General features: G+C 45.8%; 1 protein-coding gene and 1 pseudogene across 8 annotated transcripts in view; both read left to right on the top strand.

Annotated features, from left to right (window-relative positions):
• The window catches only part of ptprk (protein tyrosine phosphatase receptor type K), a 740,572-nt gene that overhangs the window by 416,844 nt on the left and 299,867 nt on the right, over positions 1-23,861 (top strand). The window lies entirely within an intron of this gene.
• LOC119968091 lies at positions 23,661-23,778 on the top strand (annotated as a pseudogene).

Here is a 23,861-nt window from a genome sequence, read left to right as displayed (position 1 = left end):
TCAATGCCATCTTTGTGCTCTCAATGAGCCTTATGTTAATGCCACTCCACTGGAGTTGGGCAGGAAGTTTTGGGCTATGAGGCAAAGACTCCCTGTTTGACCAGGGAGCTATTTAATAGCTCACCTGGAGCTGCCACATTGCCAGCTGATGGCAGGTTTCATTGCTGGAAAGCACCCCTACTGCGGAATCACACACGATTTCCACATGCACTGCTAGCACTTTAAATTTAAATTTTAAAAGCAAGAGAGCGAAAGTCATGCACATTTCTGGTTCTGCTGTCAGGAATGGCGTACCATTGACAAAATTCCATCAATTATTTCTATACCTTTAAGCAGGAGCAAATCAAACATGTCGATGTTGCTGCCCATTTCCTCACTTTAAAGCCATGATGTGGAGATGCCGGCGTTGGACTGGGGTGAGCACAGTAAGAAGTCTTACAACACCAGGTTAAAGTCCAACAGGTTTGTTTCAAACACGAGCTTTCGGAGCACGGCTCCTTCTTCAGGTGAATGGAAAGGCTTGTTCCAGAAATGTTTATATAGACACAGTCGGAGATGCCCCGGAATGCGAGCACCTGCAGGCAATCAAATCATCAAAGATGCAGAGAGAGAGGTAACTCCAGGTTAAAGAGGTGTGAATTGTCCCAAGCCAGTTCAGTCGGTAGGCCTCTGCAAGTCCAGGCTTGTTGGTGGGGGCCGAATGTAATGCGACATGAATCCCAGATCCCGGTTGAGTCCGCACGAATGCGGACTCAACCGGGATCTGGGATTCATGTCGCATTACATTCGGCCCCCACCAACAAGCCTGGACTTGCAGAGGCCTACCGACTGAACTGGCTTGGGACAATTCACACCTCTTTAACCTGGAGTTACCTCTCTCTCTGCATCTTTGATGATTTGATTGCCTGCAGGTGCTCGCATTCCGGGGCATCTCCGACTGTGTCTATATAAACATTTCTGGAACAAGCCTTTCCATTCACCTGACGAAGGAGCCGTGCTCCGAAAGCTCGTGTTTGAAACAAACCTGTTGGACTTTAACCTGGTGTTGTAAGACTTCTTACTGTGCTCACTTTAAAGCCATCACCATTATTGGAGAAATTAAATGCAGTCTGCATGTGATTTTTAAGAAATATTTTTATTCAAACAATATTTTTCAATATTACAAAATAACCCCAACGCAACACATTCCAACCTAGTTTTGGACCAAAAGTGGTAGCCAATGGGCACGGCTCCAGCTCAACACCCAGAATCCCCCTCGGTTCAATAAAGGAGGCACAAAAATTAACAAGCTTGGGACAGGTCCAGGGCAATGGGCAGCACGGTAGCATTGTGGATAGCACAATCGCTTCACAGCTCCAGGGTCCCAGGTTCGATTCCGGCTTGGGTCACTGTCTGTGCGGAGTCTGTATATCCTCCCCGTGTGTGCGTGGGTTTCCTCCGGGTGCTCCGGTTTCCTCCCACAGTCCAAAGATGTGCAGGTTAGGTGGATTGGCCATGATAAATTGCCCTTAGTGTCTAAAATTGCCCTTAGTGTTGGTTGGGGTTACTGGGTTGTGGGGATAGGGTGGAGGTGTTGACCTTGGGTGGGGTGCTCTTTCCAAGAGCCGGTGCAGACTCGATGGGCCGAATGGCCTCCTTCTGCACTGTAAAAATTCTATGTGGGTGTGGTTTGCCGGCCTCCCCGAGAGCACTGCTCACACCAGTCCTCCATCCCGGAGAAGAACCCACTCATAGGCGCCCTGGTCGGGTGCAGCCTGTGCACCACCTTGAACTTTATCAGACTTAACCTTGCACACAAGGAGGTAAAGTTAACACTATGAAGTGCCTCACTCCACACACCCCCCTACCCCCACCCCTCAAAGACCAACCCAGCTCGTCCTTCTATTCCTCGTTATTTCTTATGAAGCCTGCTCTGTTTTCAACAACGGCCCCATGAATGTCTGACATCCTTCCCTCCCTTAGCTCATCCAAGGACAGGATTATACCCATATGCAAGGACGCACCGGTACCAGGGGAAATGAAGGAAGATTCTTACGTACAAAATCGTGCACCTGAAAGTATCTGAATACATTTCCTCTTGGAAGCTGGAACATTTCTCAAATCTTGTCTGGACCGGCAAATCCACCATCTAGAAACATATCCCTAACCTCTCCAACCCTTCCCTCTCCCATGCCCTAAACATTGAATCTAAACCAAGCGCACAATCCTATGATTCCTACAGATCATCACCAACAGCGACATAGAATCATAGAATCCCAGTAGTCCAGAAGGAGACTATTTGGCCCATCGAGTTTGCATTGATCCTCTGTAAAACACTGCACCCAAGCCCATTTCCTGCCTTGTCCCAATAACCACTTATCCTAACCTACATGTCTTTGGAAACTATGGGGCAATTTACTGTGGCCTATCTACCTAACCGCACATCTTTGGACTGCGGGAGGAAACCAAAGCAGACCTTGGGGAATGTGCAAGCCCCCACAGACAGTCATAAAGGATGGATTTGAACCCGGGTCCCTGGTGCTGTGAGGCAGTAGTGTTAACCACTGTGCCACCGTGCGACCCATAGAGCTGAATTTAAAATGCTGCCTAAATTGATTCCAAATCATCAAAGAGGCTATTACCACTGGGCTCGACGAATGTTTTACGGGAGAGAACAAAGTGGAGCGAAGTGTCTTTAAGACAGAGATAGAACATAGAACAGTACAGCACAGAACAGGCCCTTCGGCCCTCAATGTTGTGCCGAGCCATGATCACCCTACTCAAACCCACGTATCCACCCTATACCCGTAACCCAACAACCCCCCCAACCTTACTTTTATTAGGACACTAAGGGCAATTTATCACGGCCAATCCACCTAACCCGCACATCTTTGGACTGTGGGAGGAAAATGGAGCACCCGGAGGAAACCCACGCACACAGGGGGAGGACGTGCAGACTCCACACAGACAGTGACCCAGCCGGGAATCGAACCTGGGACCCTGGAGCTGTGAAGCATTTATGCTAACCACCATGCTACCCTGCTGCTCAGGGTAGATAGGTTCTTGATTAATAAGGGGATCAGGGGTTATGAGGAGACTGTGGATGAGAAAATATCAGCCATGATTGAAAGGCGGAGCAGACTCGATGGGCCGAGTGGCCTAATTCTGCTCCGATGTCTTATGGGGCAGTAACAAGCACCGTCAGACTCACTCTTAATCCTCTGCACAAAGCCTCCATACAGAGTCCAGATCCTCAAACTACCCCGCTGACCAAAACCACCAGCATGCCCAATAATGCCCCACTAACAATTATGTACCCCGCTCCTCCCCGTACCAGCCACCCCGAACAGGCGCCGGAATGTGGTGATGAGGGGCTTTTCACAGTAACTTCATTGAAGCCTACTTGTGACAATAAGCGATTTTCATTTCATTTCCTGAGTCTGCTAAAATGTTTACTGTAGAAAAAGTCACCACCTGGTTTATGAAGTTCTAAACTTTCCATTATGTATTAGGTTCAACAGAATCCAATTTGTTATGGGGTGGGTGAACGTGGGGGCGATTATAAATTGAGATTGCATAGGCTACATGGAAAAACAAAATCGTTAAATCTGTGATTTAAAGTATGCAAAGTTGCGGCCAGTAATCTTTTGATCCTCGCTGAAATGGCTAAAACTTATGTCAGTCAGTTTGTGTTGCCGGTTATGAAAAATATTCAAGGTATATTTATTTGCGAAGTAATGTATTGAGTTGAAGCTGCCTTTAATTATTTTTACAGGATTATATTAAAGAAACCTTGACCAAGATTGTGTTGTGTGCTTGCAACTGAACTTCTGAAGGACATAAATTTAAATCTATTGTCAGCAGAATTATTGCTGAAGCTTTTGCGATTACCTGAAAGGCACTTGCTTCATCGGATGCCCTATATTATATTTTTGATTCACTTTTTAAACCTGCTTGTGCATGGCATTGTTTTCTTCCCAGTGTGCTATGAGAAATTTGTACATACAGTTATTACTTATGGTATTTGCTTCATTACACAAAATCCACCTGTGCTGGTTAGTAGGCTGTAGATTGATTCAGTTTTCCTCTTTAATATGCTGCTTATCAGCTCCTCCACATGCTGTTTAATTTGAATTTTGAACTGAAGCTGAATGCATTGTGCCAGCTGTTGAAGTTACATGCTGTGCTCCTTCTGTGGTGTAGCGTGATAACTGTACACTGATTAAGTTTCAATGATGTCACTTACAGGTTCTGTTCGCAGGTGGAATCTGATTCATTGAGATTGATTAACATTAATACTGCAATGGCACATAATTTAATACATTTCTGCGAACAAGTACATTCCATCTAGAAAACCATGTTTTCATAAGCTTGTCATGTGTTTTCTCATAGAAAAGATTTTTGCCCATGTACCCATTTATAGGCTTTCATAGAATCATAGAATCCCTACAGCGCAATAGGAAGCCATTCGGGTCTGCACCGACTCTCTGAAGGACCCTACCAAGGCCTACTCCCCTGCTCTAGCCCCATCTAACCTTTAGACACAAAGGGGCAATTTAGCATGGCCTGTCCTAACCTTCACATCTTTGGACTGTGGGAGGAAACTGAAGCGCCCGGTGTAAGCCGACACAGACACTGGGAGAGCATGAAAACTCCATGCAGTCGCCCAAGGCCGAAATTGAACCTGGGTCCCTGGCACTGAGGCAGCAGTGCTAACCACTGTGCCACCGTTTTGTTGCATAAGTAGTGAAGTATAAGACTTATTATATCAGATGCATTGATTGTCAATGTTTTTTTTTTATAAATTTAGATTACCCAATTATTTTTTCTAATTAAGGGGCAATTTAGTGTGTCCAATCCACCTACTCTGCACATTTTTGGGTTGTGGGGGCGAAACCCACGCAGACACGGGGAGAATGCAAACTCCACACGGACAGTGACCCAGAGCCGGGATCGAACCTGGGACCTCAGCGCCGTGAGGCGGTTGTGCTAACCACTAGGCCACCGTGCTGCCCTCCACTAGGCCACCGTGCTGCCCTCTGATTGTCAATGTTAGTTATTTTCAAACTCAGGGTCACAACCTAATTTTGGTTCGCTGGTGGGTGTCGGGAGGGTTGCGGAGCAATTTGTCTTGGCATTCCAGATTGTGACCAGCTTTCAGGAATTCTGGCTGTCCCGCGCATGTGTGACCCCTCAACCGGATGTAGCAGTGTACAGGCCGCCGCCTCCATATGTCGTCATGTTCTCCCAAGAGCAGAGTTTTTTAATCGATTGAGTCTTCCTGCCAGAAGTGGCAGCAGAGAGCAGGTCACGCGCCGGATACACTGATGTCACATGCTCAGGGCATATTGAAGACAGCTTCCTCTGGTTTGCAGCTGACAGCAAGCAAGCAATAGGACTGTGTGAAGAGCTGAAGGTGGATCTTTTTGGATTAAGGATGAGGGGGCCATAGAGATTCACAGGGTGAGTCTATGGCAGGGCAAAGTACGGGTGTGAGCCCCAGGACCTCTGATGAAAAATCCAGAGAGAAATGTAACATTAAATGACAAAGCAAATGTGCTTGTGAGGACCAGGCAGGCTCCCCTGTTGCATTAAATGTTAGCAAAAAGGTGTGTTGCGAAGTTCAAGACCATGTTTCGCGAAGGTCAGCCGACTGGCGTAGGTAGCAAATGTCGGCCAGCTGGCGTGGCTCCCCGAAGGTCAGCCAGTTGGTAAAAATGGTTCCCAAGGGAAGAAGTTTGAAAAACACTAACCTATGTTATTGGTGGGTCTATTATGGTACTTTTGACAAAACATGGAGCAATTCTTCTCAGTTTGGTCTTGTAGAAGTTAATATTTATTGATGTTTAGAGTGGGACTGCTCTGGTGCAGAAAATTACATTGGAACTGCTGTGTAAAGAAAAACGCTGATTTGCCACGAAGTATATTAGTTAGCTTCCTTGATATTGCCAAAATAGATTGCAAGTTTTAAAGTGAATCTCCCATGGCGCTGTTCACTGTGAATCTGAAGAGGGGCTGTCATGACAAGGGTTTTATGACATGTAATGTGTAATTGATGACACTGATAAACAGTGACCAATAAATATTTTTTTAACCTGATAATTAGGGATGTTTATTGGGATTTAATTTACTTCCAAAAGTGATAAATGCCATTTACTTCCAAAAGTGATAAATTTCCCCACCAACACAGAACATATGCAAAATTTTATTAGGTGGAGTTATGGGGATAGGGCAGGGGGGTGGGCCTAGATAGGGTGCTTTATTCGAGGGTCGGAGGAGACTCAATGGGCAAAGTGGTTTCCTGCACTGTAGGAGTTCCATGGTTCACCTTCAGCCAACACACTGGGTAAAAGCTCCCTCAAGCAAAATATTAAATACTCAGACATAAATGCCATACCTACAGCACTGTGAGGTAGCAGTGCTAACCACTATGCCACCCTGTCGCAATATCTTGATCATACCTGATGAGGTTGTGGAGTTCATTTCGTGTATGCCCAACTACTTGGAGTGAGCATCAATGATGAGCCAAAACAAAAACCCCCTGAATGGGTCCGCAAAATTGATAAGTAGCCCGCACCCATGGCTGACCTGGCCACTCTCAAGGGTGCATTAGGATGCAGACAGCAAGTTTTGCTGCAGTTGACGTTGATCACATTGTTTGATAAGGTTCCCTATGTCAGCATCATCCGAGGCCCCCTATGTCAGCATCATCCGAGGCCACTACATTTAACTGCCTGCGGACATCTTCATCTTTGTCATCCAGGGATAGACACAGTGTAACTCGTGTAAGAATAACTTTAATAATAACTTTTTGCAGGAGTGGGAATGATCGCCGATGCTTCACATAATAATACACCATCTTCACAAGGTAACTTGTTTTATCGGAAATTTTAGGTAATTGCTCAGATCTGTTGTTATAATGCCAGCTGTGGAAGATCATATGCTTGAGTCTAGATAACAAGGGTCCTTCTGTGTCCAAACTCTGACCTGTTGCGCTGACACAGGCAATGTATTGAGAAAGTTAGGGCATCACGGTCATGCAGTGAGTTAGCCTTGCTGCCTCACTGCGCCGAGGTCCCAGGTTCCATCCCGGCTCTGGGTCGGTGTCCGTGTGGAGTTTGCACGTTCTCCCTGTGTTTGCGTGGGTTTCACCCCCACAACCCAAAGATGTGCAGGCTAGGTGGATTGGCCACGCTGAATTGCCCCTTAATTGGAAAACAATAATTGGCTACTCTAAATTTGTATTTTAAAAAATGTATCGTGAAAGGTTTTTTTTTTTAAGTATTTCTTTATTCCCTTCCTTTTTCACATTTTCTCCCAAATTTACACCCACCAACAATAAACAGTAATCAGTAACAAATATGTCAATCCCCATATCAATAACAACGAACCCCACCTCCCCCAAAACCCCAAACATCAGCCCACATGTTCACATAAACAAATAACAAAATGGAATCAGGAATCACCCATAGTCACCATCAACACACATTGCCTCCCTCCCCCCAGCCCTCCCACCCACACGCCCCAACTCATGTTCGATGTTATCCAGTTCTTGAAAGTGCATAATGAATAATGCCCATGAATTGTAGAATCCCTCCATCCTTCCCCTCAGTTCAAACTTAACCTCCTCGAGAGTTAAGAATTCCAACAAGTCCCTGCGCCACGCCAGGGCACAAGGTGGAGAGGCTACCCTCCATCCCAACAGGATCTGTCTTTGGGCGATCAATGAGGCGAAGACTACAACATCTGCCTCCGCTACCGTTTCCAACCCTGGCCGGTCCGACACCTCGAATATGGCTACCCGGGGGCCCGGGTCCTGTTTCATGTGCACCACTTTAGAAATTACCCTAAAACCCTCCTTCCAGTAATCCTCTAGCTTTGGACAGGACCAAAACATACGAACGCGATTAGCGCCCCCTTCATTCTCGCCCTCATGAGGTGTGCTCTATATACCACCTTCAGTTATATGAGCTCCAACCTCGCGCACGAGGTGGAGGCATTCACTCTCCAGAGCACCTCACAGCAGAACTCCTCCAAACCCTCTCCCAACTCTTCCTCCCACTTTGCTTTGATCCCTTCCAATGGTGTCTTCTCCTCTTCCAAAATAGCCTCGTAAACCGCTGACACTACCCCCTTCTCCAGGTCCCGTCATCAGCAGCTCCTTCAGCAATGTGGAGGCCGGCTCCACCGGGAAGCTCTGTATCTCCTTTCTGGCAAACTCTCGAACCTGTATGTATCTAAACATTCCCCCCTGCTCTAGCCCATACTTTGCTTATAGCTCCTTTAATCCTGCAAACCGACCCCTAAGAAACAAATCTCTCAGTTTCTTAATCCCCTTCTCCTCCCATTTCCAAAAATTTCCATCCCACCTCCCTGGCTCAAATCTGTGGTTCCCCTGAATCGGCATTTCCCTTGACCCTTCCTCCAACCCGAAGTGTTGGTGAAACTGCCTCCAAATTCTCAATGAAGCTATTATTACCGGAATCCTGAGTATTTCCCTGGGGCTATCGGTAGCAGCGCTATTGCTAGTGCTTTCAATCCCGACCCCCTGCACAAACTCTCCTCCATTCTGACCCACTGGGAATCAACCCCTCTAACCCAGCTCCGCACCTTCTCCACATTCGCCGCCCAGTAATAATACATCAGATTGGAAGACCCAAAGCCCCTGCCTGCCTTCCCCTCTGTAGCAGCAGCTTTCGCACTCTGGCCACCTTCCCTTCCCATATGAACGAGGTAAGACCTCCCTCAACCTCTCTGAAAAAAGCCTTTGGCAGGAAAATCGGCAGGCATTGAAAAATAAACAGAAATCGCGTCAACACCTTCTTTTTAACCGCCTGTACCCGACCCGCCAGTGACAGAGGGAGACTGTCCCACCTTGCCAGATCGGCTTTTCCTCTCCCCACAAAACTAGAAATGTTGTACCTGCGAAGCCCCCCCCCCCCCCCACTCCCGGGCAACCTGCACCTCCAGGTACCTAAAGTGGGTCCCTGCCCTATGGAATGCCAGTCCCCCCCACCCCTGGCCGAGACACCACAAAATACTCACTTGTTGAGATTTAGTTTGTATCCCGAGAAAGACCCAAACACTCGGAGTAGCTCCAATATTCCCCCTATCGACACACTCTGTTCCGACACGTGTAATAGCAAGTTATCGGCATACAAGGACTCCCTATGCTCTATTATTCCTTCCCATATGCCCGAACTTTCTAATGGCTCAATCACGAGTACAAGCAGCAGGGGGGGGACATAGGACATCCCTGCCTAGTCCCACGTTGGAGAGCAAAGTATCTCGAGCTGATGTTGTTTGTGCGGACACTCGCCCTCGGCTCCTTATAGTAGCTTTACCCAGTTCACAAATCTTGGTCCAATCCCAAACCGCTCCAGAACTGCCATCAAGTACCCCCATTCTACCCGGTCGAAAGCCTTCTCAGCGTCCAATGCCACAACCACCTCTGTTTCCTTCCCCTCTGGGTGCCATAACGATGTTCAATACACTTCTAATGTTTGAAAAGAGCTGCCTTCCTCCCACGAACCCCATCTGATCTTCACCTATCACCTTCGGGAGGCATTCCTCCAGCCTACCCGCCAGTAGATACGCCAGTACATTTGCGTCCACATTCAGAAGTAATATGGGCCTATACGACCCACACTCTGTTGGATCCTTATCGTTTTTAGCAGCAGGGAAATCGATGTCTGACCCAAAGTTTGTGGCAACTCCTGCTTCCCTATCTCCTCTTCAAACATCCCCGCCATCAGGGGTGCCAGCTTATCGTTGAATTTTTTATAATATTCCACCGGAAACCCATCCGGCCCTGCCACCTTCCCCGACTGCATTCTCCCAATAGCATCCTTTATCTCCTGCTCCACTATGGCTCCTTCTAATGTAGCCCTGTCCCCCCCTAGCCTCGGGTACTCCAACCCATCTAGAAATTCCTGCATCTCACGGTCTCCCCCAGGTGGCTCTGACCTGTACAACCTCTCATAAAATTCCTCAAAAACCTTGTTAATCAGATCCGGAGCCACCACCAACTTCCCTGCCCTATCCATCACCTGAACAATTTCCCTTGCTGCTGCTTCCCTCCGGAGCTGACCTGCTAACATACCTTAACATGCCCTATCTCCATATTAGTAAACTGCACCCCTTGCTCGTCTCAGTTGGTTCACCGCCTTCCTGATAGATAGTTGGTCAAAACTCGCCTGTAGTTCCTTCCTCTTTTCAAGCTTTGCTGGGTCCCCATCCTTTGCATAACTCCTATCTACCTCCAACACCTCATCCATTACCCTCTCCAACCTCTCCTCTTTGTCCACCCTGGCCTTAAACAAAATCACCACCCCCCTCACCACTGCCTTTAGAGCCTCCCAGACGCCTGCCTTCGACACCTCACCTGTACAGTTGAAACCTACATATTCCTTAATTACCTTTTCAATTTTGTCACAGAATACTTTGTCCCCCAACAGGCCCACATCTAATTTCCACCCCAGCCTCTGAGCTACCCATTTCTCCAGCACCATATCCACCCAATACAGAGCATGATCTGACACTGCAATTGCCGAGTATTCCGACCCCTTAACCCCAGCCAGCAAAGCCTTCCCCGCCACGAAAAAGTACATACCCTATGGACTGCTGAGAAAAACGAGTACTCCAGCTCCCTCGGGTGCAGAAACCTCCCAAGGGTCCACCTCTCCCATTTCCAACATCAGCCCAGCTAACGTCTTCACCCCCCCGATGGGACCAGCGAGCGCGGCCATGACCTGTCCAACCTTGGCTCCTGCACCAATATATGTATGAGAAAGTTTAGAGCAAGAACAATTTCCTGTGTATTGGCAGAGGCAGTATACTCTCCGCTAAGGTAACACAGCTTAAGAAGTCCGCGTTTGATATGCGTGCCTCGAAAGTTCATGTGCGCTGGTGTGTGCTTATAGGCTGATAACAATAGAGTCTAGCTGGAGATGGGAGGAATTACCTTAACCTCCCTTGTCCCTCTTTTTCGATTTGAAAGTAAGCTTGTTCAGTTCTCCCAGTGAGCCAGAGAACGCACAGCCAGAGTGAGACACAGCAAAGAGTGAGTTTGGGAATTTGAAGCGCGGTGGGGGGGGGGGTGCTTTTTATCCCTGGTAAGTGACTGGTAAACAGTTTTTCCTTTTTCTTTTTCTTTTCATTGGTATATTTATTTATTTTTTCTTCGGTTTTTTTTTTGGAATTGGAGTTGTATCAGTTAACCAAAGGTTTAAGACATGGCAGGAGATCCCAGACCCTTGTCATGCTCCTCGTGTGCGATGTGGGAGCTCCGGGGCACGTCCACTGTCCCTGGCTCCTTCACATGCAAGAAGTGTGTCCAGTTGCAGCTCCTGTGAGACCGCTTGATGGCACTGGAGCTGCGGATGGACTCACTTTGGAGCATCCGCGATGCTGAGGACGTTGTGGATAGCACGTTTAGCGAGTTGGTCACACCGCAGGTGAAAGTTACTGAGGGAGATAGAAAATGGGTGACCAAAAGACAGAGCAAGAGTAGAGGCAGTGCAGGTGTCCCCTGCAGCCATCTCCCTGCAAAACAGATATACCGCTTTAGATACTGTTGAGGGAGAAGGCTCACCATGAGAAGGCAGCAGCAGCCAGGTTCATGGCACCGTGGCTGGCTCTGCTGCGCAGCTGGGCAGGAAGAAGAATGGCAGGGCTATAGTGATAGGGGACTTGATCGTAAGGGGAATAGACAGGTGGTTCTGCGGACGCAATCAAGACTCCACGATGGTATGTTGCCTCCCTGGTGCAAGGGTCAAGGATGTCTCGGAGTGGCTGCAGGACATTCTGGGGAGGGGGGGTGGGGGGACAGCCAGCTGTCGTGGTGCACATAGGCACCAACGGTATACGTAAAAAACGGGACGAGGTCCGACAAGCTGAATTCAGGGAGTTAGGAGTTAAACTACAATGTAGGACCTCAAAGATAGTATTCTCAGGATTGCTACTAGTGCCACGAGCAAGTCAGAGTAGGAATGTCAGGATCGATAGGATGAATCGTGACTCGAGAGATGGTGCATGAAGGAGGGATTCAAATTCCTGGGGCATTGGAACCGGTTCTGGGGGAGGTGGGACCAGTACAAATCAGATGGTCTGCACCTGGGCAGGACTGGAACCGATGTCCTGGGGGGGGGGGGGGGGGGTGTTTGCTAGAGCGGTTGGGGAGGGTTTAAACTAATGTGGCAGGAGGGTGGGAACCAATGCAGGAAGCCGGACAGGGATAGAAACAAAACGCAGTAAGGGGGAATGTGTAAGGCAAAGAAGCCATAGTCAAAAATCAAAAAGGGCAACAGTACAGGCTACAGTGACTGAGGACTGCTCAGTGAATAGGTCCAGTAATACTAAAAGGAATAAAACGGGAAGTAAAAACATAAATGGTAAGCAACACGGCAGGTTGTTACATAAAGATATGGGTTCAACGACAAGGAAAATTAGGAGAAAAGTTAAGAGGAAATATAACTTAGGAGAGGTTACTGATCGAGGTGTTAAGATTCAAAGCAGAGGTATAAAAGCCAAAATAAGTGCACTTTGCCTGAATGCTTGTAGTATTCGGAATAAGGTAAATGAGTTGATGGCGCAAATCATTGTGAATGACTGATTTAGTGGCCATTACTGAAACATGGTTAAAGGATGGTCACGACTGGGAGTTAAATATCCGAGGGTATCAAACCATTCGGAAGGACAGAGTGGATGGTAAGGGTGTAGCTCTGTTATTTAAGGATGACATCTGGGCAATAGTAAGGGATGACATCGGTGCTATGGAGAATAAGGTTGAATCCTTTTGGGTGGAAATCAGGAATAATAAGGCGAAAAAGTCACTGATAGGCGTAGTCTATAGGCCAATAGACTATTGTGTTACCAAATAGTAACATTATGGTGGGGCAGGCAATAAACAAAGAAATAACTGATGCATGTAGCAATGATACAGCAGTTATCATGGGGGATTCTAATCTACATGTCGATTAGTTTAACCAGGTCGGTCAAGGCAGTGTTGAGGAGGAGTTTATAGAATATATCCGTGATAGTTTCCTCGAACAGTATGTAGTGGAATCTACGAGCGAACAAGCACCCCTAGATCTGGTCCTGTGTAATGAGACAGGATTGATTAATGATCTCATAGTTAGGGATCCTCTCGGAAGGAGCGATCACAATATGGTGGAATTTAAAATACAGATGGAGGGTGAGAAAGTAAAATCAAATACTAGTGTTTTGTGTTTAAACAAAGGAGATTACAATGGGATGAGAGAAGAGCTAACTACGGTAGACTGGGAGCAAAGACTTTATGGTGAAACAGTTGAAGAACAGTGGAGAACCATCTGTTTTTCACAGTGCTCAGCAAAGTTTTATACCAACAAAAAGCAAGGATGGTAGAAAGAGGGAAAATCGACCGTGGATATCAAAGGAAATAAGGGAGAGTATCAAATTGAAGGAAAAAGCAAACAAAGTGGCAAAGATAAGTGGGAGACTAGAGGACTGGGAAATCTTTAGGGGGCCACAGAAAGCTACCAAAAAAGCTATAAAGAAGAGTAAGATAGAGTATGAGAGCAAATTTGCTCAGAATATAAAAACAGATAGTAAAAGTTTCTACAAATATATAAAACGAAAAAGAGTGGCTAAGATAAATATTGGTCCATTCGAGGATGAGAAGGGAATTTAATAATGGGAGATGAGGAAATGGCTGAGGAACTGAACAGGTTTTTTGGGTCAGTCTTCACAGTGGAAGACACAAATAACATGCCAGTGACTGATAGAAACGAGGCGATAACAGATGAGGACCTTGAAAAGATTGTTATCACAAAGCAGGTAGTGATGGCCAAGCTAATGGGGCTAAAGGTAGACAAGTGATGGAATGCATCCCAGAGTGCCAAAAAGAGATGGCTAGGGAAATTGCAAATGCACTAGTGATAATTTACCAAAATTCATTAGACCCTGGGGTGGTCCCAGCGGATTGGAAATTAGCAAACGTGACACAACTGTTTAAAAAAGGAGGTGGGCAGAAAGCGGGTAATTATAGGCCAGTGAGCTTAACTTTGGTAGTAAGGAAGATGCTAGAATCTATCATCAAGGAAGAAATAGCGAGGCATCTGGATGGAAATTGTCCCATTGGGCAGACGCAGCATGAGTTCATAAAGGGCAGGTTGTGCTGTACTAATTTAATAGAAATTTTTGAGGACATTACCAGTGCGGTAGATAACGGGGAACCAATGGATGTGGTATATCTGGATTTCCAGAAAGCCTTTGTCAAGGTGCCACACAAAAGGTTGCTGCATAAGATAAAGATGCATGGCATTAAGGGTAAAGTAGTAGCATGGATAGAGGATTGGTTAATTAATAGAAAGCAAAGAGTGGGGATTCATGGGTGTTTCTCTTGTTGGCAATCAGTAGCTAGTGGTGTACCTCAGGGATCAGTATTGGGCCCACAATTGTTCACAATTTACATAGATGATTTGGAGTTGGGGACCAAGGGCAATGTGTCCAAGTTGCAGACGACACTAAGATGAGTGGTAAAGCAAAAAGTGTAGAGGATACCAGAAGTCTGCAGAGGGATTTGGATAGGTTAAGTGAATGGGCTAGGGTCTGGCAGATGGAATACAATGTTGACAAATGTGAGGTTATCCATTTTGGTAAGAATAGTAGCAAAAGGGATTATTATTTAAATGATAAAATATTGAAGCATGCTGTTGTGCAGAGAGACCTAGGTGTACTAGTGCATGAGTCGCAAAAAGTTGGTTTACAGGTGCAACAGGTGATTTAGAAGGCAAATGGAATGATGTCCTTCATTGCTAGAGGGATGGAGTTTAAGACGAGGGAGGTTATGCTGCAATTGTATAAGGTGTTAGTGAGGCCACACCTGGAGTATTGTGTTCAGTTTTGGACCTGAGAAAGGACGTACTGGCGCTGGAGGGTGTGCAGAGGAGATTCACTAGGTTAATCCCAGAGCTGAAGGGGTTGAATTACGAGGAGAGGTTGAGTGGACTGAGACTGTATTCATTGGAATTTAGAAGGATGAGGGGGGATCTTATAGAAACATATAAAATTATGAAGGGAATAGATAGGATAGATGCGGGCAGGTTGTTTCCACTGGCGGGTGAAAGCAGAACTAGGGGACATAGCCTAAAAATAAGGGGAAGTAGATTTAGGACTGAGTTTAGGAGGAACTTCTTCACCCAAAGGGTTGTGAATTTATGGAATTCCTTGCCCAATGAAACAGTTGAGGCTCCTTCATTAAATTGTTTTAAGATAAAGATAGTTTTTTGAAGAATAAAGGGATTAAGGGTTATGGTGTTCGGGCAGGAAAGTGGAGCTGAGTCCACAAAAGATCAGCCATGATCTCATTGAATGGTGGAGCAGGCTCGAGGGGCCAGATGGCCTACTCCTGCTCCTAGTTTTCATGTATCGGTCAAAATCTTCAAGCAGAGGCCTTTCTGCACCGTCTTCCATCTTATATACTAAAACCGCTTTGATTCCCTCAGGAAATGTGTCACAGGTAAAAATGATTTCTTTTGAGGGGTCAAAATGAACCAAGAGACTAAATGACCGCAAAGCTAGTTTGACCTGTTCAAAGGCTTCTTTCTGATCCACTCACCAGTACCACCTCTGGTGCTTCTTGAGTCGTATGTGTAGGGGTGTCAACATTGTACAAAGATCAGGAATTAATATTCCATAATAATTCCCCGCTCTTGAAAAGGATGTCAATTCTGACATATTTTTGGGGGCTGCTGTTAACTTAATTGCTTTTGTCTTTTCTTCCATAGTGCATAGCCCTTAGGCATCTACTTGAAACCCTAAGTACTTCGCTTCAAGAGTTTGGAATGTGCATTTTTCTCTTTTCACCCTTAATCCAACCTTCTTAAATCCTTTTAAAACATCTTCAAAATTTGCTCGATGCAAGCATCACAAATAAAGAAAAAGGAAGTATTTTAAACTTTAGACCTAAAACTCATAACAGCTGACGGTGTCTAGATCTTTGAAAAATGAAATAAACAGTTGCCATCTCGGGTAGAATCTCTCCATCCCACCCCTGATGGTGAATTAAATTTTCTCTAAGTCCACCAACCAGCCAGAGGCACTGGGTGGAACAGGAGACCTCCAGCTAAGCAGCATCCATCTTTGGGCTATCACTGAGGCAAAAGCAACAACATCTGCCTCTAACCCACGTGAACCTGCTGATGAATACAAAACTCAAAATATGGCTACCAGCAAACATGGGAGTAATTCCAAATGGTGTACCTCCGATATGGTGCTTAAAAAAGACCTAAAGAAGATGAATCTGGGGCAGGACAAAAACACATGCGTATGTCAACTGGGGCAAGTGAAAGCGATTGCGTTCAGAATAAACCCACTCATCCTTGCCTTAGCCAAGTATGACCTATGAAGCACCTTGAACTGAATTAGGCTCCAACGAGCATATGTGGACATGGAGTTGACCCTGTAAAGGGCCTCTCCCAAGCCTCGCTAGAGAGTATAGAGCCCAGGTTGCTCTCCCATTTTGCCCTCGCCCAGTCTAGTGGGGAGGGATCAGATGAGAGAATGTGGCCATATAAGTTTGAGATAGACCCCCTGTCAGTCTGAGCCAAGGATAAAATCCTCTTCAGCGAGGAGGAAGGTTGGGCCGGGAGAAAGGAAGAGCAAGCTGTACGGGAGAAATAATGAACTTAAAGGTAGTGCAAAAGACCATAGTAGGATCGCTGAAATTTGACCGCTAACTTTCTAAAATGGTAAACCGCTCCACGAACAGGTCACCGAAGTGCTCTCGTGCCTTCAATTTCCACGAATTAAGAGTTTATTCCAACCCAAAAGGTACGAAAAGGTGATTGTACAGAGTAGAGGCCAGTGAAGACAAGGAAAGGAGTTTAAAATTTGGTTGAAACTGTTTACAGATTCTAAGAGAGGACACCACCACTGGGTTCGGGGAGGATCTAGGGGCAGCACGGTGGTTAAGCACTGCTGCCTCGCAGCACCAGGGACCTGGATTCAATTCCAGCCATGGATAACTATTTTGTATGTTCTCCCCGTGTCTGCATGGGTTTCCTCTGGGTGCTCAGGTTTTCTCCCACCGTCTAAAGATGTGCTGATTAGATGGATTGGCCATGTTAAATTGTCCCTTTGTGTCCAAAGATGTGCAGGTTAGATGCGGTTGCAGGGTTAGGGTAGGGGTGTAGGACTTGGTAAGCTGCTTGTTCAGAGGGTTGGTGCAGACTTGATGGCCGAATGGCCTCCGCCTGCACTGTAGCAATTCTATGATTCTAGCGGGAGGACTGGGTAATGGTCTTGCCCCCTCCTATCACAAGCATAGCATATAGCTTCCCTGAATTTGCGTTTCTGCTGAGTGTGACCTCCCTCACAATGGCAGCATGGGCAACCTTTAATGCCGCCTTTAAGGTAATCTCTGCTTCTGTTAATAACTTATTTTATTTTATACGGCCATATCGTGAACTCCACAGATGAGCCTGCCTCTCAACATGTTGAGTACAGATCCAAACTCGCATTGTTCAGCCACTTTAGGCGCGCCACAAATTACACTATCGTTTCCCCTGGGGCCCTTGTCAACAAATTAAATTTGTATCACATCATCACCAAGGGCTTCGGGTGATAACCTCCCTTGACTAATTCCACAAGCTCCTCAAAAGCTTTGGAGTTGGGGGCAACTGAAGATGTCAGAGTCCTTATAAGGTTATAGGTCGGAGCTCCGCAGGCTGTTCATAAGATTATCCACTCCTTCTGTGGGTAGCACTTTTCCAGGAGACACATCCGGAGTGAGACTTATCCAGAGTGGGGATTGAAACTTGGTCATTTGGTGCAGTGAGGTAAATCGGTGCAGAGTGTGAGGAGGTGCTTTTTAACCCTGATAAGTGACTGGTAAGTAGTCTCTCTTTTTCTTTTCATTGTCTAATTTATTTATTTTTATTTTGAAATTCTAGTTGTTTAAGTTTACCTAGGGTTTAAGACATGGCAGGAGATCCCAGACCCGTGTCATGCTCCTCGTGTGCGATGTGGGAGCTCAGGGACACGTCCACTGTCCCTGGCTCCTTCACGTGCAAGAAGTGTGTTCAGTTGCAGCTCTTGTTAGACCGCTTGACGGCTCTGGAGCTGCGGATGGACTCACTTTGGAGCATCCGTGATGCTGAGGAGGTCGTGGATAGCACGTTTAGCGAGTTGGTCACACCGCAGGTGAAGGTTACTGAGGGAGATAGAAAATGGGTGACCAAAAGAAAGAGCAAGAGTAGGAAGGCAGTGCAGGTGTCCCATGCGGTCATCTCCCTGCAAAACAGATATACCGCTTTGGATACTGTTGAGGGAGCTGGCTCACCAGGGGAAGGCAGCAGCAACCAGGTTCATGGCACCGTGGCTGGCTCTGCTGCACAGCAGGGCAGGAAGAAAAATGGCAGGGCTATAGTGATAGGGGACTCGATCGTAAGGGGAATAGACAGGCGGTTCTGTGGGCGCAATCGAGACTCCAGGATGGTATGTTGCCTCCCAGGTGCAAGGGTCAAGGATGTCGCGGAGCGGCTGCAGGACATTCTGGGGGGGGAGGGTGAACAGCCAGCTGTCGTGGTGCACATAGGCACCAACGATATAGGTAAAAAACGGGATGAGGTCCTACAAGTGGAATTCAGGGAGTTAGGAGTTAAGCTAAAAAGTAGGACCTCAAAGGTAGTAATCTCAGGATTGCTACCAGTGCCACGAGCTAGTCAGAGTAGGAATGTCAGGATAGATAGGATGAATGCGTGGCTCGAGAGATGGTGCAAGAGGGAGGGATTCAAATTCCTGGGGCATTGGGACCGGTTCTGGGGGAGGTGGGACCAGTACAAATCAGATGGTCTGCACCTGGGCAGGACTGGAACCGATGTCCTAGGGGGGGTGTTTTCTAGAGCTGTTGGGGAGGGTTTAAACTAATGTGGCAGGGGGATGGGAACTGATGCAGGAAGTTGGAAGGTAGTAAAACAGGGACAGAAGCAAAAGGAAGTAAGGGGAAAAGTGCAAGGCAGAGAAGACATAGTCAAAAATCTAAAAGGGCGACAGTACAAGGTACAGTGACTGAGGGGAGCTCAGTAAATAGGCCCAGTAATAACAAAAGGAATAAAACTGGAGATGTTAAAATTCAAAACAGAGGTAAAAAAACCAACATAAGTGTACTTTACCTGAATGCTCGTAGTATTCGGAATAAAGTAAATGAGTTGATGGCACAAATCATCGTAAATGACTGATTTAGTGGCCATTACTGAAACATGGTTAAAGGATGGTCACGACTGGGAGTTAAATATCCGAGGGTATCAAACTATTCGGAAGGACAGAGTGGATGGTAAGGGAGATGGTGTTGCTCTGTTATTTAAGGATGACATCCGGGCAATATTAAGGGATGAGATCGGTGCTATGGAGGATAAGGTTGAATCCATTTGGGTGGAAATCAGGAATAGTAAGGCGCAAAAGTCACTGATAGGAGTAGTCTATCGGCCACCAAATAGTAACGATATGGCAATAAACAAAGAAATAACTGATGCATGTAGAAATGGTACAGCAGTTATCATGGGGGATTTTAATCTACATGTCGATTAGTTTAACCAGGTCGGTCAAGGCAACCTTGAGGAGGAGTTTATAGAATGTATCCGCGATAGTTTCCTAGAACAGTATGTAATGGAACCTACGAGGGAACAAGCGGTCCTAGATCTTGTCCTGTGTAATGAGACAGGATTGATTCATGATCTCATAGTTAGGGACCCTCTCGGAAGGAGCGATCACAATATGGTGGAATTTAAAATACAGATGGAGGGTGAGAAAGTAAAATCAAATACTAGTGTTTTGTGTTTAAACAAAGGAGATTACAAGGGGATGAGAGAAGAACTAGCTAAGGTAGACTGGGAGCTAAGACTTTATGGTGGAACAGTTGAGGAACAGTGGAGAACCTTCCAAGCGATTTTTCACAGTGCTCAGCAAAGGTTTATACCAACAAAATAGAAGGACGGAAGAAAGAGGGAAAATCGACCGTGGATATCTAAGGAAATAAGGGAGAGTATCAAATTGAAGGAAAAAGCATAGAAAGTGGCAAAGATTGGTGGGAGACTAGAGGACTGGGAAATCTTTAGGGGGCAACAGAAATCTACTAAAAAAGCTATAAAGAAGAGTAAGATAGAGTATGAGAGTAAAGTTGCTCAGAATATAAAAACAGACAGTAAAGGTTTTTACAAATATATAAGACAAAAAAGAGTGGCTAAGGTAAATATTGGTCCTTTAGAGGATGAGAAGGGAGTTTTAATAATGGGAAATGAGGAAATGGCTGAGGAACTGAACAGGTTTTTTGGGTCGGTCTTCACAGTGGAAGACAAATAACATGCCAGCGACTGATAGAAATGAGGCTATGACAGGTGAGGACCTTGAGAGGATTGTTATCACTAAGGAGGGAGTGATGGGCAAGCTAATGGGGCTAAGGGTAGACAAGTCTCCTGGCCCTGATGGAATGCATCCCAGAGTGCTAAAAGAGATGGCTAGGAAAATTGCAGATGCACTAGTGATAACTTTCCGAAATTCACTAGACTCTGGGGTGGTCCCGGTGGATTGGAAATTAGCAAACGTGACGCCACTGTTTAAAAAAGGAGGTAGGCAGAAAGCAGGAAATTATAGGGCAGTGAGCTTAACTTCGGTAGTAGGGAAGATGCTGGAATCTATCATCAAGGAAGAAATTGCGAGGCATCTGGATAGAAATTGTCCCATTGGGCAGACGCAGCATGGGTTCGTAAAGGGCAGGTCATGCCTAACTAATTTAGTGGAATTTTTTGAGGACATTACCAGTGCAGTAGATAACGGGGAGCCGATGGATGTGGTATATCTGGATTTCCAGAAAGCCTTTGACAAGGTGCCACACAAAAGGTTGCTGCATAAGATAAAGATGCATGGCATTAAGGGTAAAGTAGTAGCATGGATAGAGGATTGGTTAATTAATAGAAAGCAAAGAGTTGGGATAAATGGGTGTTTCTCTGGTTGGCAGTCAGTAACTAGTGGTGTCCCTCAGGGATCCGTGTTGGGCCCACAATTGTTCACAATTTACATAGATGATTTGGAGTTGGGGACCAAGGGCAATGTGTCCAAGTTTGCGGATGACACTAAGATGAGTGGTAAAGCGAAAAGTGCAGAGGATACTGGAAGTCTGCAGAGGGATTTGGATAGGTTAAGTGAATGGGCTAGGGTCTGGCAGATGAAATACAATGTTGACAAATGTGAGGTTATCCATTTTGGTAGGAATAACAGCAAATGGGATTATTATTTAAACGATAAAATATTAAAGCATGCCGCTGTTCAGAGAGACTTGGGTGTGTTAGTGCATGAGTCACAGAAGGTTGGTTTAAAAGTGCAACAGGTGATTAAGAAGGCAAGTGGAATTTTGTCCTTCATTGCTAGAGGGATGGAGTTTAAGACTAGGGAGGTTATGTTGCAATTGTATAAGGTGTTAGTGCGGCCACACCTGGAGTATTGTGTTCAGTTTTGGTCTCCTTACTTGAGAAAGGACGTACTGGCGCTGGAGGGTGTGCAGAGGAGATTCACTAGGTTAATCCCAGAGCTGAAGGGGTTGGATTATGAGGAGAGATTGAGTAGACTGGGTCTGTACTCGTTGGAATTTAGAAGGATGAGGGGGATCTTATAGAAACATTTAAAATTATGAAGGGAATAGATAGGATAGATGCGGGCAGGTTGTTTCCACTGGCGGGTGACAGCAGAACTAGGGGACATAGCCTCAAAATAAGGGGAAGTAGATTTAGGACTGAGTTTAGGAGGAACTTTTTCACCCAAAGGGTTGTGAATCTATGGAATTCCTTGCCCAGTGAAGCAGTTGAGGCTCCTTCATTACATGTTTTTAAGGTAAAGATAGATAGTTTTTTGAAGAATAAAGGGATTAAGGGTTATGGTGTTCGGGCCGGAAAGTGGAGCTGAGTCCACAAAAGATCAGCCATGATCTAATTGAATGGCGGAGCAGGCTCGAGGGGCCAGATGGCCTACTCCTGCTCCTAGTTCTTATGTTCTTATGTTCTGTTCCCTCTCTTTCCGCCCCCCACCCCCTCACCCCTCAATTTCATAGGCCTTAAAAAAAAAAGTGTTTGTAGCAGCACCCACTGCTCTGTGTGAAGGTCGAATGATTCAAGTTTTCCAAAACTGGGCATTTTGACACTGTCAGACTGTTGAATGAGTTTGCTTGAAGAAAGGGCTTCCGCATGAGGTCTGCTCTCCTGACATGTGTAGCAGTAGGAATGCACTCCGATTGATCCACATCACCAAATGTAGCATCTTACAAGACTGGTGACCACCAAGTGGATTAACGAATAAACGGTTATTAAGCTATTTGCAGAGAGTGAGATGAAAGCTACTGTACTCCACAACTCCAGGCTCCTAAGTGCCAGGTGAATCCCATGCTCAGCCCCAGGATTCGCGTGCTCTGACCTGATTGGCCAAACGAGTTATGTGACCCACCGAGAACTTGCACACTATCACATAAAATACAATGCATAACATATTGAACATGCAAGCCATAAGGAAACTTGTGCTTATTAAATTTCAGTCTCTATAAACATACCTTGTAGCCTGCTAGTCTGTTCTGGAGAAGGGACAGCATCACTTGCCCAAATTGAAACAGTCTAACTGTTGAGATGTGGATGTCAGGCAAACCACTTCAGCGGTAAAATTGATAACAGTGATGAATCTTTACGTGTGTAGTGTTTATGCATGCAGTTTTCGACTAAGTCACAGTCTCCTTGAGAGCTTGTGTCTTGAACATTGTATGTTCATCCCCGTGGCTAGTTATTTTCTGCTGCACATTCTCTAATGAGAAATACTTGCTACTGGTTTTGTACTTCCTTTGCCCACAGGAACCCTGGCCCATCTCCTCCTCTGCCTCTGTCACTGTAACAAGAAAAGTCGCTGCTCTGACAAAGCCCCTGAGCACTATTCACTCTGTCACCATTATTGGTACTTGAATGGATGCCTGCTGTTTCATCAGAGTTATATGGTCCCTATTTGCCTCCATCGTGCAGCGTGATGTGGTCCACATTTAATGGCCTTAAAAAGCAATGAGGAAATTCTGTTGCCACCACTTGTAAATGGTAATTAATCTATTTTTTGCACCGATGGAAGATCGCTATCAGTTTTTCATTTTAACAGATGCTGAGGTTTCCTGATTTTTTTGCAATCACAAAATAGTAATTTGGTGTGCTATGTGTATGTGTGAGAGCAAACGAGTGTGAATTGAAGTGTTGGTGAACCAAAATAGTGGGTTGTTTCCAATTTCCCATTTGGCAAATTTTCAGTTTTCCCTGAGGCATGGAAGGGGAAGACTAGAGAGAGAAAAATCTAAATGATAGGCTTTTGTCCGGGGGGGGGGGGGGGGGGGGGGGGGCGGGAGAGAGAGAGAGAAAAAGTCTGAAGTTGTATCCATATAAGAACATCGGACAGGCCAGATAAGATTCATTTTTTTCATCCCACAAGGAACCCCAAGAAAAGGATTTGTGGATCTATTTGCACAAAAATTTGTGATTTGTTTTTCCCATTTGTAAGAGTTTTTCTGAATTTGAGTTTACAATACAAATGTAAAGCAGCAATAGTTTTGTGTTTGTGTAATTGCTAAATTAATCATTACATAAAAATTAAATAGGAGCCATAAGTTCGAAAAAGTGCTTCCCCATGCCTATGGCCATACTCGTCTGAAACACCTGATCTCGTCTCATCACTGAAGCTAAGCAGACTCAGGCCTGGTTAGTACTTGGATTGGAGACCTCCTGGGAATACCAGGTGCAGTAGGCTTTAAAAGTGCTGATTTTTGAAAATTATGGATTTATTTTAATGAAGGAATGAATATACTAGTGTTTAAACACGGTAGAAAGATC

This window comes from Scyliorhinus canicula, chromosome 6 (assembly GCF_902713615.1).
Source record: "Scyliorhinus canicula chromosome 6, sScyCan1.1, whole genome shotgun sequence".
In the NCBI taxonomy this organism is placed as follows: domain Eukaryota; kingdom Metazoa; phylum Chordata; class Chondrichthyes; order Carcharhiniformes; family Scyliorhinidae; genus Scyliorhinus; species Scyliorhinus canicula.
Note: the sequence above shows the minus strand (reverse complement) of the source record. Positions and strands in the feature narration are given on the sequence as shown.